A 17,371-nucleotide genomic window follows, 5' to 3' on the forward strand; every position below is an offset into this window, starting at 1 on the left:
TAAAAACACTCTATCGCTGCCCTTTAGGATCACATTTCTCCTGCACCTTCTTCACTAAGAGATTAAGACCCTTCATCGATGCATCAACTTCTTCTTTTATTTCTTCTACATCTTCTCTTCTTTTTCGCAGACGATCTTTCCAATCAGCAGCGAAGACATCCATTGGCATGGGAATAAAACAAATTTGTTTGCCCTTCCGTGATAAAGAATAACTATTTTTCTTGATATCCCGAACAGCCCCAACCCGCTTGCACCATGGGTCCCCAAGTAGCAGATGGCACGACACCATGGACACAGGGCAAACATGAAAAAAGTCCGCACAACAATATTTTCCCAGATCAAAAATTAGCAAAATCTGATGCATAATTTTGATTTCACCTTTGAACCACTTCAGCGTGTACGGTCTTTCAAGAGGCGCCATCTTCAGCCCCAGTTTTTCCACCTCCTCGATGCTCACCATATTGACCGCGGTACTCTCATCGATTGTCAGATTGACACGTCGTTCGTTCACGACGCAACGAGTGTGAAAAAGAGTGACCTCGCCAATGCCTTCCTCCTCAATCAATATGTTCCTGCTCAACATGTTGATGCTTGACTCCGCAGACGATATTACAAACTGAGTCGCCATGACTAACCTTTGCTCTGATACCACTTGATGAGGCACGAACTAGCGAGACGCTAATTCGTGCGTGTAGATGGCCCGATCTTTCACGGCGATACTGGATCAACACCTCGTCTCCCTGTTCCTCCCGTAACCTCCAAGAACAATTTTCACCTGTGTACAAAAATACACAAACAGAAATAATGATCCCTTCGGATCAGCACGTAGGCGTCGATGTGATGATCAACCCTCCGTCGCTAGTAAATTTCCACGATAGGAAATTCAAAGATAATACACAAGATATGGTCACCGTAACTCGGACGTTTTTCTGTATATCTCATACTCAGAATAAAAATCAAAACTCCCCTCCTATACATGGCCGAAGCCTGGCTTTTATATGCCGAAGTAAACGCATGCCGTACCTACCAAACTAGCTAGACTCATGGACAAGAGTCCTTGAAAGACACGTCCGTTTTCCAAATTGATTTCTTGCCAACTAATACAACGCACGCACCAAGAAGATAAAAGGCAACAACTTGGATATCTTTTCAAACTTAAAAAAAACCAAACTACCTATTATAACTGACGAGGTCCTAATTTAATGGATATTAGGAAAGATCCTAATCTTAATTCTCCTGGTGGCGTACGAAAAGTAGGAACAATTTTTTTGGGTACTGGTTCATGATTGTCGTGTAATCCTGATTTCTCGCCAGGCCTTCCTCCACGCACAAGTCCCTGTGATTTACATGGATAGCTCTTCATGCATGCCCTGTTCAAATCTATAGCTCTTGGACAATTAAGTCTTGATCCACAACTGGTTAAGCTGGCCAAACCAGGTCCACATAGTATTCGCATACGTCCATCTTTGCCACAATGCAGCTCATCGTTGCACACCCCTTGTATTTCCTTTGCATGTGAACATCTTTATATTCTTGGCCATAGAATAATCTGAGTTATTAAATTAGTGCCCACATCTTGAATTGATTTAGGTTCATCGCGGACATCTTTAGTTGACACACTTGATGTAACCATGTTCATATCATCCTCCCTCCCTTGAAGCAAAACCGTCCTCGGTTTGGAGTCCAATTTTAGCACAATCTTCTTCTTTGGAACTTGCTTTTCTATGGTGATTGCACCATCCGCCATCGGTTTCAACACATGCTTCTTTCCATCATGGATGAACATTTAGGTGTCAGATCTTCCGGCATGCAATGCATCATGATCGAACTGCCATGGTCTTCCCAATAACAACTGACAAGCATCCATTGGCATGACATCACAGTCCACCTTGTCAACATAATCTCCAACAACAAAGTGTACACATACCTTATGTGTAATCTTTAAATTTCCAGAATTATATAGCCACTCCACGTGGTGTGGTTGAGGGTGCCGCCACATAGACAAACCCAACTCTTGCACAAGATCTTTGCTAATGACATTTGTAAAGCTACCACCATCAATTATCAACTTGCAAGCATGATTGTTGATCTTACACTGTGTTTTAAAAACACTCCATCGCTGCCCTTTAGGATCACCATTCTCCTGCACCTTCTTCACTAAGAGATTAAGACCCTTCATCGGTGCATCAACTTCTTCTTTTATTTATTCTACCTCTTCTCTTCTTTTTCGCAAACGATCTTTCCAATCAGCAGCGAACACATCCATTGGCATGGGAATAAAACAAATTTGTTTGCCCTTCCGTGATAAAGAATAACTATTTTTTTTAACATCCCGAACAGCCCCAACCCGCTTGCACCATGGGTCCCCAAGTAGCAGATGGCACGACACCATGGACGCAGGGCAAACATGAAAAAATTCCGCACAACAATACTTTCCCAGATAAAAAATTAGTAAAATCTGATGCGTAATTTTGATTTCACCTTTGAACCACTTCAGCGTGTACGGTCTTTCAAGAGGCGCCATCTTCAGCCCCAATTTTTCCACCACCTCGATGCTCACCATATTGACTGCGGTACTCTCATCGATTGTCAGATTGACACGTCGTTCGTTCACGACGCAACGAGTGTGAAAAAGAGTGACCTCGCCAGTGCCTTCCTCCTCCATCAATATGTTCCTACTCAACATGTTGATGCTTGACTCCGCAGACGATATTACAATCTGAGTCGCCGTGACTAACCTTTGCTCTGATACCACTTGATGAGGCACGAACTAGCAAGACGCTAATTCGTGTGTGTAGATGGCCCGATCTTTCACGGCGATACTCGATCAACACCTCGTCTCCCTGTTCCTCCTCGTAACCTCCAAGAACAATTTTCACCTGTGTACAAAAATACACAAACGAAAATAATGACCCCTTCGGATCAGCATGTAGGCGTCGATGTGATGATCAACCCTCCGTCGCTAGTAAATTTCCACGATAGGAAATTCAAAGATAATACACAAGATATGGTCGCCCGTAACTCTGACGTTTTTCTGTATATCTCATACTCAGAATAAAACTCAAAACTCCCCTCCTATACATGGCCGAAGCCTGGCTTTTATATGCCGAAGTAAACGCATGCCGTACCTACCAAACTAGCTAGACTCACGGACAAGAGTCCTTGAAAGACACGTCCGTTTGCCAAGTTGATTTCTTGCCAACTAATACAACGCACGCACCAAGAAGATAAAAGGCAACAACTTGGTATCTTTTCAAACTTAAAAAAAACCAAACTACCTATTATAACTGACGAGGTCCTAATTTAATGGAGATTAGGAAAGATCCTAATCTTAATTCTCCTGGTGGCGTACGAAAAGTAGGAACAATTTTTTGGGTACTGGTTCATGATTGGCGTGTAATCCTGATTTCTCGCCAGGCCTTCCTCCACGCACAAGTCCCTGTGATTTACATGGATAGCTCTTCATGCATGCCCTGTTCAAATCTATAGCTCTTGGACAATTAAGTCTTGATCCACAACTGGTTAAGCTGGCCAAACCAGGTCCACATAGTATTCGCATACGTCCATCTTTGCCACAATGCTGCTCACGATGCACACCCCTTGTATTTCTTTTGCATGTGAACATCTTTATATTCTTGGCCATAGAATAATCTGAGTTATTAAATTAGTGCCCACATCTTGAATTGATTTAGGTTCATCGCGGACACCTTTAGTTGACACACTTGATGTAACCATGTTCATATCACTCCTGCTCCACCACATCCACAACATACATGCAATTATAGCCTGGTCATCTACACGAAGGGTGAGCAGTAGCTGCACCATTTCTCTAGCATTAGCGCATGCAGCAAGGCGCAGCCTGGTAGCTTCCATATCAACTTCTCTCCATAGCTTTTTTCTTCTTTTGCACTTGAAAAGCAAAATGGCACCCATCCTGATCTAGTCTCCGACAACACAGACATACGGAATCACAGTCCATACATACCTTTACGCTTAATATTTCTCTTCGTTGGTAAGCTGTTGTGCGCTAGCCGCCATACAAATTGTTGCACCTTTGGCTGGCTAGGGATCGCCCAGATTTTCATCCAGTCAATATCTCCTTGCGCTGGTTCCGATGCTTCAGCTACAGCCTCCTTATCTCTGTTACAGACGTACACCTGGTACGCTGATTTGACTGAAAACTCTCCTTTTCCATCATAGTGCCAAGCGTAATAATCCTCAAACTCCTCCCGGATCGGTGTGGCAAGAATATGCTGGAATTTTGTCTATTTTGGGCCTAGCCCAATAGTAGTTTCAGAAATTCCTAATAAATTCTAAAGGCCCACGCAGCCCATTTGTGCAAGGCAAGAGGTGGAACAAAAGTTTAGTCCCACATTGCTAGTTTAGAGGGAGTTGGACCTCTTCGGCCACTGCATGTTCGCTTCATCTCCCTTCGTTGCTTCACCTCCCGTCGCAGCCTCTTCGCGTTCTTCTCCAGTGCCTATATAAGAGAGGTCGCTCCTCTCCAGAGAGACACACCAGAAGATCCCCTTCCTCTCGCCACAAAGTTCCTGAGCACTGCGCTGCTACGATCTTCCGCATCCCGGCTTCCGGCGTGCACCGCAGGTCGGGACAGTAGGCCTCCGAAACCGCACCTTTTGAGTCCTGTACGGGAGAAGGGTGATAAAGTTTTTGGGGAGCGCTCAGCGCGACTACTGGCTGCTTCATCACGGACGATCCGGTCGCCGACGACGACTTCCCCGACGACGACTTCTTCCCCGACGTCCACGACCTCCTCGACGACATGGCAGGCGAGGACACCGACCCCAAGTCCAGCGCTTCTGCTGCTGCTGTCCAGTACGTGTTCATGTCTTTCCTGTTAAAGGTTCTGCCACAGTTCCTTGTTCTAGTCCTTGTCCTACACATGTTAGGTTCTACTTCATATATGCTACTTGCTATTTTGTCTGCTTTAGATATGATAGGCTATGGTTCATATATGCAGAAGCTATTTTCCTTCTCTCTGTCAGAACGCATGACTTGTTTTATCTCTACTATATTAGTCATGCTTTATCTAGTATTTCTGTTAATAAAATCATTCGGTAAATTGCTCATATTTCCAACTATCCAAAAACCTTATTATAGGCAATTTACCCCAAGTGGTTTTGCTGCTTCCATGAGACCTCCTATGTTTGAGGGTATCCACTATAAGAGGTGGCGCGTGAGAGCAGTCTTATGGTTTCAAACCATGAGTTGCTATGACGCCACTCTCGGCAAACCTGAAGGAGAGCTTGATGCTCAACAGGCACAAGCTTTTCAGAAAATGGATACTCTGTTTAAGGCTGCTCTCTTGAGTGTTCTTGGTGAGAACATAGTTGATGCTTATGCGTCAATTGATAATGAAAAAGATATGTGGGATGCACTCGAGGCCAAGTTTGGGGTCTCAGATGCTGGCACTGAGCTGTACATCATGGAGCAATTCTATGATTACAGGATGACTAAAGAGCGCCCCGTGGTTGAGCAAGCTCATGAGATACATTCATTTCATAGAGAACTTGAGCACTTCAGTTGTATGCTACCAGACAAGTTTGTTGCCGGAGGTATCATCACTAAGCTTCCTCCTTCATGGAGGAACTTTGCTACCTTGCTGAAGCATAAGAGGCAGGAGTTTTCCGTCCCGGATCTCATTGGCACTCTTGATGTGGAAGAACAGGCGAGAACAAAGGACACACGTGCTCGAGGTATTGAGGGAGGATCTAGTGCCAATGTGGTACAGAAGCAGAACTTCCAGCCCCACAAGTTCAAGAACAAGGGCAAGTTTGATGGTAAAGCAAAGTTTGATGGGAAGAACAAGGCTGTGCAACACACGAACTTCAAGAAAAAGAATGGCAAGAAGAAAGGTGCTTGTCATGTGTGTGGGGATCCTGATCATTGGGCTCCTAGTTGCCCTAATCGCTATGATAAGCGTAATCCTGGGAAAGGCGGTAAGACCGCTAATGTTGTCATTGGAGACACTGACATGAAGGATGCTGGGTATGGTATATTTCCCACTATTCTTTCAGTATGTCATTCTCCTGACTGGTTGATTGACACGGGTGCTAATGTGCATGTATGCGGTGATATTTCCATGTTTTCGTCTTATCAGACCGCAGGGACTTCAACCGTGCTGATGGACAACGGTTCAAGTGCTTCTGTTCGTGGTGTTGGCACGGTCGATCTGAAGTTTACTTCGGGGAAGATCGTGCGGCTGAAGAACGTGCATTATGTCCCCTCCGTCAATAAAAAATCTTGTTAGCGGATCTCTTCTGTGTAGAGATGGCTACAAGCTTGTCTTTGAGTCGAATAAATTTGTAATATCCAAGTATGGAACCTTTGTTGGTAAAGGCTATGAGTCAGGAGGCTTGTTTCGTTTATCCTTATCAGACATTTGCAATAAAGTTGTTAATCATATTTGCAACAATAGTGAATCCAATGTGTGGCATTCACGTCTTTGTCATGTTAACTTTGGTTGCATGTCGCGACTAGCGAAGTTGAACTTAATCCCTAGTTTCACCACCGTCAAGGGATCTAAGTGTCAAGTGTGTGTGCAAGCTAAGCAACCTCATAAGTCTCACATGACTGTGAAAATAAGAAATCTTACACCACTAGAGCTCATACATTCAGATCTATGTGAAATGAATGGTGTGTTGACAAAAGATGGAAAGAAATATTTCATGACGTTAATTGATGACTCCACTAGATACTGCCGTGTGTATCTTCTGAAATCTAAGGATGGGGCTTTGAACTTTTTCAAGATCTACAAAGCTGAAGTGGAAAACCAACTTGATCGAAAAATCAAGAGGCTTAGGTCCGACCGTGGTGGAGAGTATTTTTCCACTGAGTTTGATGCTTTTTGTGCGGAACATAGTATAATCCATGAGAGGACTCCTCCCTACTCACCTCAGTCAAATGGGATGGCAGAAAGAAAGAACCGTACTCTAGCTGATTTGGTTAATGCCATGTTAGATACATCGGGTCTCTCCATGGCATAGTGAGGGGAGGCGATATTGACGACATGTCATGTCCTGAACCGAGTCCTCACAAAGAACAAAGAGATAACTCCATTCGAGGAATGGGAGAATAAAAGGTTAAAACTCTCTTATCTGCGAACATGGGGTTGTTTGGCGAAAGTCAATGTTCCAATTCCAAAGAAGCGGAAGCTTGGACCAAAGACTGTGGATTGTGTTTTCCTGGGATATGCTTTTCATAGCATTGGCTATAGATTCTTGGTTGTAAAATCTGAGGTACCTAACATGCATGTCGGTACGATCATGGAGTCGAATGATGCGACTTTCTTTGAAGATATCTTTCCCATGAAGGATATGGCTACCTCATCTAATCAGGAGATGCCTAGTTCATCGAATCAGGAACCAGTTACAATTACCGAACCTACCATTTCGATGGAACACTTCGAAAGTCCTATGGAGGAGAACAATGAAGTTCCTACCAGGAGCAAGAGATAGAGGACTGTAAAGTCCTTTGGTGATGATTTTTTTGTGTATCTCATAGATGACACTCCCAGTTCTATTTCAGAGGCCTATGCATCTGAAGATGCTGCCTACTGGAAGGAAGCGGTTCGTAGCGAGATGGATTCCATCTTGGCAAATGAAACTTGGGAGATAACTGATCGTCCTTATGGTTGCAAACCTATAGGATGCAAATGGGTATTCAAGAAGAAGCTTAGGCCTGATGGTACTATTGAAAAGTACAAGGCTCGGCTCGTGGCTAAGGGTTATACCCAAAAGGAAGGTGAAGACTTCTTTGATACTTACTCACCTGTGGCTTGACTGACCACTATTCGAGTTCTACTTTCACTAGCTGCCTCGCATGGTCTTCTCGTTCATCAAATGGATGTTAAGACTGCTTTCCTAAATGGAGAGTTGGACGAGGAAATTTATATGGAACAACCAGATGGGTTTGTACTAGATGGTCAGAAAGGGAAAGTGTGCAAGTTGATGAAGTCTTTGTACGGACTTAAGCAAGCACCCAAATAGTGGCATGAGAAGTTTGAAAGAACTTTAACAGCTGCAGGCTTTGTTGTGAACGAAGCTGAAAAATGTGTGTACTATCGCCATGGTGGGGGCGAGGAAGTTATCCTGTGCTTGTATGTTGATGACATACTGATTTTCGGAACAAATCTGAAAGTTATTAAGCAGGTCAAGGATTTCCTATCATGTTTTGAGATGAAGGATTTAGGAGTGGCTGATGTCATTCTGAACATCAAGTTGTTGAGAGACGATGATGGTGGGATTACTTTGCTTCAATCTCACTATGTGGAAAAGATCTTGAGTCGCTTTGGCTATAGTGACTGCAAGCCCTCTCCAACATCATATAATGCTAGTGTGTTGCTTCGAAAGAATCAAAGAATTGCTAGAGACCAATTGAAGTATTCTCAGATTATTGGCTCGCTTATGTACTTAGCCAGTGCTACAAGACCTGACATCTCTTTTGCTGTTAGCAAACTGAGTTGGTTTGTTTCAAAACCAGGAGATGTGCATTGGAAAGCTCTAGAAAGAGTTTTACGTTATTTGAAAGACACTGCAAATTATGGAATTCACTACACCGGGCATCCAAAGGTGCTTGAAGGGTATAGTGACTCAAACTGGATCTCAGATGCTGATGAGATAAAGGCCACGAGCGGTTATGTATTCACTCATGGAGGTGGCGCTGTTTCTTGGAAGTCTTGCAAGCAGACCATCTTAACGAGGTCAACAATGGAAGCAGAACTCACAGCACTAGATACAGCTACGGTTGAAGCAGATTGGCTTCGCCGGCTCTTGAATGACTTGCCGGTTGTTGAGAAGCCTGTACCGGGTGTCCTTATGAACTGCGACAATCAAACTGTGATCACGAAAGTGAGCAGTTCAAAGGATAACATGAAGTCATCAAGACACGTTCAGAGAAGGTTAAAGTCTGTCAGGAAAATGAAAAACTCTAGAGTTATTGCGTTGGATTATATCCAGACGTCTAAAAATCTAGCAGATCCTTTTACTAAGGGTCTATCACGTAATGTGATAGATAATGCATCGAGGGAGATGGGTATGAGACCCACAATATGAGTTGTTCACAGTGGTAACCTATTCTTTGTGATCGAAGATCCCGTGAATTAGATGTGGAAGACAAGTTGTTGGTCAACTGAGAGGAGAGTATCCTTATTATTCACAATACCACTCCATGAAGATGCAATACTCTCCTTATCTGCATGGCAGGCTGATGTATATCTTAATGTGTTCTAAGTGGCTTATTTAAGCAGAGATGTTATCCTGCAGAACATCTTTTGAAGAACACACCTATATGAGTCTGATTGTCAAACATCGCAATCTATGAGAGTAGGATTCTCTCTAGTAAACTCATGAAAGGTCACGGAGTATGACGCATAAGCTCCACCCGCGGGGAAGACCCATGGTAGCCATGTATCGGTCAAGGCTTTATGTGAAGCTAGATTCGCAGAAAACTTACAGTTCAAGGCCCAGTCCACTGTTCAAGTTGCTTACTAGTGTAGCATAGAGTTCTAGGTGGAAGTTCAACTTAACAGTCTCCACTGCAGTACCGTTATATAAAACAGTGTTTTGGAACCAAATGCAAATTTTTGTGTGCCTCTGGGATCTGGTGGGGTATTGCTGGAATTTTGTCTATTTTGGGCCTAGCCCAATAGCAGTTTCAGAAATTCCTAATAAATCCTAAAGGCCCACGCAGTCCATTTGTGCAAGGCAAGAGGTGGAACAAAAGTTTAGTCCCACATTGCTAGTTTAGACGGAGTTGGACCTCTTTATAAGGGAGGTTCTTTCCCCACAAGTATGAGCATGAGAACAAGAGGGACATCCACGCGCGCTCCTCCTCCGCCGCCTGCCTCGCCACGCCACGCCTCGTCACGACGCGCCACGCCGCGGGTTGCGGGTTGCGGGTTGCGGGAATGAGCCGAGCCAATGTCTAAATTTTTGCCATGCACGACGGGTATACGAAGGTCACGTGGGAGTTGAAACGTTTTATGTAGTGGACACTGAATTCGAACGGCGCGCCTCTTCGGCCGCTGCCTGTTCGCTTTGTCTCCCTTCGTTGCTTCACCTCCCGTCGCAGCCTCTTCGCGTTCTTCTCCTGTGCCTATATAAGAGAGGTCACTCCTCTCCAGAGAGACACACCAGAAGATCCCCTCCCTCTCGCGACAAAGTTCCTGAGCACTGCGCTGCTACGATCTTCCCCATCCCGGCTTGCGGCGTGCACCGCAGGTCGGGACAGTAGGCCTCCGAAACCGCACATTTTGAGTCCTGTACGGGAGAAGGGTGATAAAGTTTTTGGGGAGCGCTCAGCGCGACTACTGGCTGCTTCATCACGGATGATCCGGTCGCCAACGACGACTTCTTCCCCGACGTCCACGACCTCCTCGACGACATGGCAAGCGAGGACACCGACCCCAAGTCCAGCACTTCTGCTGCTGCTGTCCAGTACGTGTTCATGTCTTTCCTGTTAAAGGTTCTGCCACAGTTCCTTGTTCTAGTCCTTGTCCTACACATGTTAGGTTCTACTTCATATATGCTACTTGCTATTTTGTCTGCTTTAGATATGATAAGCTATGGTTCATATATGCAGAAGCTATTTTCCTTCTCTCTGTCAGAATGCATGACTTGTTTTATCTCTACTATATTAGTCATGCTTTATCTAGTATTTCTGTTAATAAAATCATTCGGTAAATTGCTCATATTTCCAACAGAATAATACTGGCATCTTCCAGCAAGAAAATGTCCCGCACCAACATTTCATCCCATGACATTGTTGCAGGATCGAGGAGTTCAGAAACCCTTGTGAGTAGGCAATTACCGCGGGGAGTCCAAGGTTTTCTCGTACCATCTCTAGCAAGCCAGGGATCAGTCCAGATATTGATGTTAGTCCCATCCCCGACCCATCAAACGAGCCCCACTTTCAGCAGTGCAACCCCCTTCAATATACTTCGCCATGTGTACGAAATTCCTTGTCTAGGTTCAGCTTCCAGTAAAGAAGTTGCCGGAAAATACTTGGCCTTAAGAACTCGAGCACACAAAAAGTCAGGGACAGTGAGCATGCGCCAAGCCTGCCTCGCCAACATGGCAAGGTTAAAACCATGTAGATCACGAAACCCTAACCCCCCTTTGCTCTTCGGCCTACTCAGCAACTCCCAGCTTAACCAATGCACTTTGTTCATCTTCTCTTGTTGTCCCCACCAGTATCCGCAAATCATAGATCCCATCTGCTCACACAAAGATTTCGTTAAGTCAAAGCATGATATTGCAAATGTTGGGACCGCTTGTGCACAAGCCTTTATCAGAACATCCTTCGCTGCCCTCGACAGTAATCTTCCAATCCATCCTTGTATCCTTTTCCAAATCCTATCGTTCTGTGTTCTCGCTGCTCCCACATACACTGGAAGCCCCAAGTACCTTTCAGTTATTTCTGATATCATTCAAAATATAATTAGTTAGACTCCGCCTCCCCCCGTGTCGCCTCCTCTGAGGCGACTCGGGGGCCAACCCTAGCGCCACCGCCGCGTTTCCCCCTCTCCTCCCCTCCCTCTGCCGCCGCCTGAGGGCCTCTGAGGCGCGGGTGCTCGGCCCCAATGATGGTGGCGTCGGGATCTGGCGCCTCCTCTTCGTTGGAGAGCCTTGGCTCCCTGGGCGGCGACCCCGGGCGGTGGGCGCGGTGCAGCCGGCGGGCTGTGCCGGCGGGCTCTGGTGGGCAGCCTCCCACGGCCGCGCGGGCGGCGTGGGGGCTGCGGACGTTGGCACAGTGGCGAGTGGCGACTCCTCGCAATCCGTCATGGCTCCATGTAGAAGATCCACCCCTGCTCTGACCTGTCCCGATCCATGCTGGCGCCGGTCCTTGGCGGCTGCTTTCGGCGTCTCCTATTGCCGGCTGGCGGATCTGGCGTGTGGGTGAGGTTCTAGGGGAAACCCCTGGCTGGCGCGGCGGCCTCCCCAAAGTCGACGCCTTTGGTGCCGATCCCCTTCCTGGAGGCTTTGGGGTGGATCCTATGCCTTCCGCCTCCTCCTCGAGCTATGGCGAAAGCTTTTGTTCCCCTGTTCTGGGCGTCGACGGCACCCTGGTGTCGTGCTCCTTCTTGAAGGCGGCGGCTGGGAACAGCTCTTGGTGGCGGGGCTGCTGGTGGCGTGGTGGTGGTGCGACTTCGGCCTTCTACTTGGTGCTGCGCCTTGCTTCGCGGGACCAGAGGACGGTTTCTTTGGTGGAGCAGTGCTTCATCCATACATTGATGGCGACGGAACTTGACGGCATGGCGCAGTGCAGATTCGGAGTTCGATGTGGGAGGATGGACTCGCGTAGGAGGACGACGCTGTCTGTCGTCATGGTGGCATCGATGGCAGAGAGACCTGGCATGGTAGATGCAACAGTACAGCTCTGAAGATAGACTCGTGGCAGGTGGCTGCGGCGGCCTCATACCCGGCAGGCGTCCTGGTTGAGGAGTGCGCCGGACTGGTAGGTACCCCATATCAGGCAGGCATCCTGGTTGGGACCTCAGGTCTTAGATGTTTAGCTTTGGCTGCGATGTCTGTTTGGTATTAGGCCCAGGCTATCAATGCCCCTTCATCAATTGGATAGGTGTAATGACAGTTGTTGCTTAGACGGTGGCTTTAGTCTTGTTGTTATATGACTTTGTAAGGTTTTGTAAGAATAATTAATAAAGTGACCGTATGCATCGTCCATATGCAGAGACTGGGGGTCATCCTCCTTTTCTAAAGAAAACCTTTCAGTTCTTGCTTCAGCCCGTATATGCAACACCTCAAGCACCCTTTGCCGATCAGCATGCCTTGTATTCTTACTAAAAAACACCTGAGTACTTATCAAAATTGATTGTCTGCCCTGAGCAATTCTCATATAGTTCTAGTACATTCTGCAGAGTGTTAGCACTTTCGCCATTGGCTTTCATTAGTACTAACGAATCGTCTGCAAATAACAAGTAGTTGAGACTCGGAGCATTATTACTCAGTTTTATGCCCATCAAACTTCCATCCCCGTCCGCTTTATTCAACAAAGACGAGAACCCTTCAGCACAAATGAGGAGAAGGTACGGAGACAAGGGATCACCTTGTCCTAATCCTCGCTGCGGGACAATCACATCCGTAAAATTCCCATTCACCTTCACCTTGTATGAGACCGAGGAGACACAATCATAATTCTTTCAAACCCCATTCTCTCCATCATTCTCTCCAAGAAAGACCACTCCACACTATCATAAGCCTTGCTCATATCCAACTTGACCGCTGCAAAACCTTCTTTTCCCTTTCTTTTATTCTGTAGATAATGTGTGCACTCATAGGCTAGCAGAATATTATTCGTGATGAGTCGATCGGGGACAAAAGCACTTTGGTTTGGGGATATAATTTCATCCAGAATTTGCTTGAGTCTATTTGCAAGTACCTTTGACACCAACTTGTAGACCACACTGTACAAACTAATGGGTCTCAAGTCCTTCATACTCTCTGGATTCTTGGTTTTAGGGATTAGAACCACACATGTATCATTCCAACCTTCGGGCATTGGGCCTCCATTCAATTCACTTAGCACCTCATGCAAGACTTTTTCACCAACAATATCCCAACATTTCTTGTATAGAACAGTGAGGGCATACCATCCAGGCCAGGAGCTTTAAGATCTCCGATACTATCAAGTGCACACATCACTTCCTTCTCGGTGAACTCCTTGCATTAGCAATTCGTTCTCATGGCCGGAGTAACTGGAGGGTCAACGTGACTCAAGAGCTCATCCAAGCGAGTACCTGCAACAGAAGTAAAAAAGATTAATAAAATAGTTAGAATAACAGAAAATACTCACCAGATGATAATTAAAGGAGGAGGACTGCCATAGATAGTTGATCAACACCACCATGGCCAGCCGTTGCCTCTTGTCCCTATTACCGAAAAAGGGTTTCCCCCGCTTTGTATTCCAAAACAAACCATCATAATACATATTGCAATGCTGAGGCGAGCAGCACATCAAGCCCAAAGAAAAAGAAAAAGGATTGCCTCTTGTCCCTATTCATGTGCCTCATCCTCGTAGTCTCCTCGTCAATGACTATCGAGCCAGGACCATGGCCTGAAACACCAACACCACCGAGACCCGACTGCATCAAGTCTGTGACAGACACCCCGCAAAAGTGCGCCGGGCAGGTCCTGCAGGCTCTCCTCTACGGCGAGGTGCACATTACCAAGGACTGCTGCGAGGTGCTCCGCAGGGTCGGCGAGGAAACCTGCATCATCAACCAAATGTGCATACAAATCGGCTAGCTAGCTGCTAGTCCGTCCTCAAGCAAGATACGGTTCAACTTCACCCCAATCCTATTCCTGGGTGCATGTGCACCTATTTTCTTTCATGCTGAGCTCACGGAAAACCTAAAATCCTCTGTTTTTTCTGTTTCATAAAAACTTGCTACCACATATATAGTAAAACATGTACAAGAGCATCTTATTATGACTTGGTCAACATAACGGTAACATTATAATAGTCTCTCTGCTTCAAAATACAAGTGTGTATTATGTTTTTAAAAGTCACACATACATACGGCGTCGACTTATAATATCTGACAGCATCCCCCTAAAAAAAAATATCTGACAGCATCTATGGTGACTAGATCAAGATTTTCTCGTTTACGTACTTAATGAATTGTGGTCTAACCAAGCGGTTATATTACTCCCTCGCAGAAAAATAATAATTATATAAGTCTTCCGCGACGCGCACATCACCAAGGACCGCTGCGAGGTGCTCCGCGGGGTCGGTGATGAAACTTGCACCGTTAACCTCATGTGTGCCTCCATCGCGCCTATACTTACAACAACATCTTTCTGAGAAACGCCCCCGTGTTTCTCCCGTGCGGCCGACTAAACCCCTCCGCTCCGCTTTCGCCGGAGCACGCCGCAAGGCGAAGCCACTGTGCCTGCTGCTCGTGTCATGTGGTTGCGTCGGGAACGGCGGAGGCTCTCTATTCTGTTGGCATCGGCGGCACGGTGACGCAGCTGCTCAGATCCAGCATGTCCGGTACCGGAGACCTATGAATCTTTTATACGTGGCGTGTTACCAGCTGTAGAAAAGTAGGAATGGTTTTGGTTTCCCGATTCTTTTTTTTAAGAGAGGCAAAAGATCTGCCTCATTCATTTAACTAGTAGAGTGCCCGTGCGTTGCTACGGGCAACAATGTAATTGAATGAATAAAACAAATAATTAAATACAATAAATAATGTTAATGGAACATTGTAGAATGGCAACATTGATCTCAGCACACCGCAAGCTTAGTCCAAAACTTAATGGGTTCCATAACCAAACTTATCCAAACCCATAACCAAACTTATCCAAAGAGGACGACAACATGGCCTGCATTCTCCATTTTAGTGTTGCCAACGTAAGCAGACCTAGCTGCCCAATAGTATCTAACTCAAACACAAACTTCATATCATAGAATCTCCTTTAAGACCGCTCCATATATTCCTCGTCTCCATGTTCAAACATAGCCACGAGGGCCTCAGCGACTTGATCTGCTTTAATGCACCCGCCTTCCAAGTGTTCCACCTCTCAGGAGCAATTGTCCTGCTGTAAACAACTGTTAGTTGTTTCATCTTCTCAGGTAGTCCCATGAATCCACTTGTCAGACAGTCCAATCAATCCAAAAGAAATAAAAATCATTTATAATTAGTAAACAATTATAGTGGAAAAGGACAAACAACAATAGGATCTTGAATAAAAAACTCCACATGCACAAGTAAATTTTTATAACAGCAGACCCTCTCCCATTCTCCACATTCGTTTATGAAAGAAATTCAAAATATATAGTACCAATCCAAGAAAAATAGAGTCTAAAAGAACCGGATCGTCCTACATCTATGGCAAAACTGCCTGCTTGCAGTTGAGATAATGACTTTCTCAAAATGACAGATCCTCCAAAAGTGATAAAAAAAGTAGGCTAATTAATGTTTTCAACTGAAGATGGATAGGAAAAAACTGAAGACGGCCAGGGCTTAAACCAACATTTTTTGGCATGCTGACTTTAAGCTCTAATAAAAAAGAAAAGAACAAAGAACACAATAAAAGTGGCAAAAGGAAGTATGGTGCAAAAAACTCCATGGCAAAACTTTTTATACTGATATCCAAAGTTGCGTCACAGATTATGTATTCTTTGTGTTGTTCTTTTTAAAACTACACGCTCGCAAGGAAGTATAAAAACAAAAATATATCAGTAAGTACATACCTTGCAACATAAGGGTCAATTCATTACATTTTTTTATCTAAAAAGGCTTTCGTCGCACTTTATATATAAAGCAACCACCACACATTACAACCAGCAACAAGAAAGGAAAAGAAAATAAAATAAAATTGACAAGATACAAACACTACAGAACAGCAAACACTGGCCTCAGATCATGCCAACAACGCGACTACAACAAGGGGGCAATTCGTCACAGGAGGAAAGCTACGCTCCATCAACTCCCAAGGGTCCCTGTTGTCCCACCTTCCGTCGTTGTCTCCGAAGAGGGCACCCCTGCCCTCTTGTCTTGGATCGAAGGACGCCGTTCCTCTCACAGGAACACATACGCCGCCACCGTCTCCGACCAAGACCAAGAACCCCACACCACTGCCGAGCAAGAACACTACCGAAGAATTGGCAGAGCACCACCTGTCGATCCCCTGACCCCTATGGACTCCCAAGGTGGCACTTTCACGAAGTAATCGATGTCGATGCGCCGTCACCACCCAATCAAGAGATTTTAGGCTTTCGCCGCCTGGGACCAGGGGGCGGAGGGTGGGAAGACGGTCTCGATGTTGCCCACCAGAGGGAGAAACGGCGCCGAGAGCATCGCTGACTGGCACCGCCAGTCAAGGGTTTCCCCTGACCCCGAGCCCGCACCTCCATTGCAGCGCTAACCATCCAAACAGGATGCCCCGGGGAAACCCACAACCTGCTGGCAGAGAAAAACAGGCGCCGGAGCAGCCACTATCTTCAGATTGGGACCACGCCCGCCGCCGCCTCGCCACCCAGTAGGGCCAAGACGGTGCATCACGGCACCGACTCCCCCGCCCCCCGTAGAGGAAGGAGAGGCGCCCTCTTCATCAGTGGTCGCCGCCACCGCAAGCCCTTGGGGTCCAGACCAGACGCTCTGGGTCAGACCCGTACCGCACCGCCGCGGAGCTGCACCGCCACTGGATCCATGCATCCCCACCGCTGGACCCAACTCCCCCACGAGCGACGGCCCGCACCGCCGAGATCCCGACAAGGGGAGGAAGAAGAGAAGCCCCGCCGCTGCTAGCGCCGCATGGGCTTCGCCCGACGTACGCCCTCCGGCAGCAGCGAGGGGGAGGGAAGGACGATGGGGAAAGCTAGCGCC

This window comes from Triticum dicoccoides, chromosome 5A (assembly GCF_002162155.2).
Source record: "Triticum dicoccoides isolate Atlit2015 ecotype Zavitan chromosome 5A, WEW_v2.0, whole genome shotgun sequence".
NCBI classification, from domain to species: Eukaryota; Viridiplantae; Streptophyta; class Magnoliopsida; order Poales; family Poaceae; genus Triticum; species Triticum dicoccoides.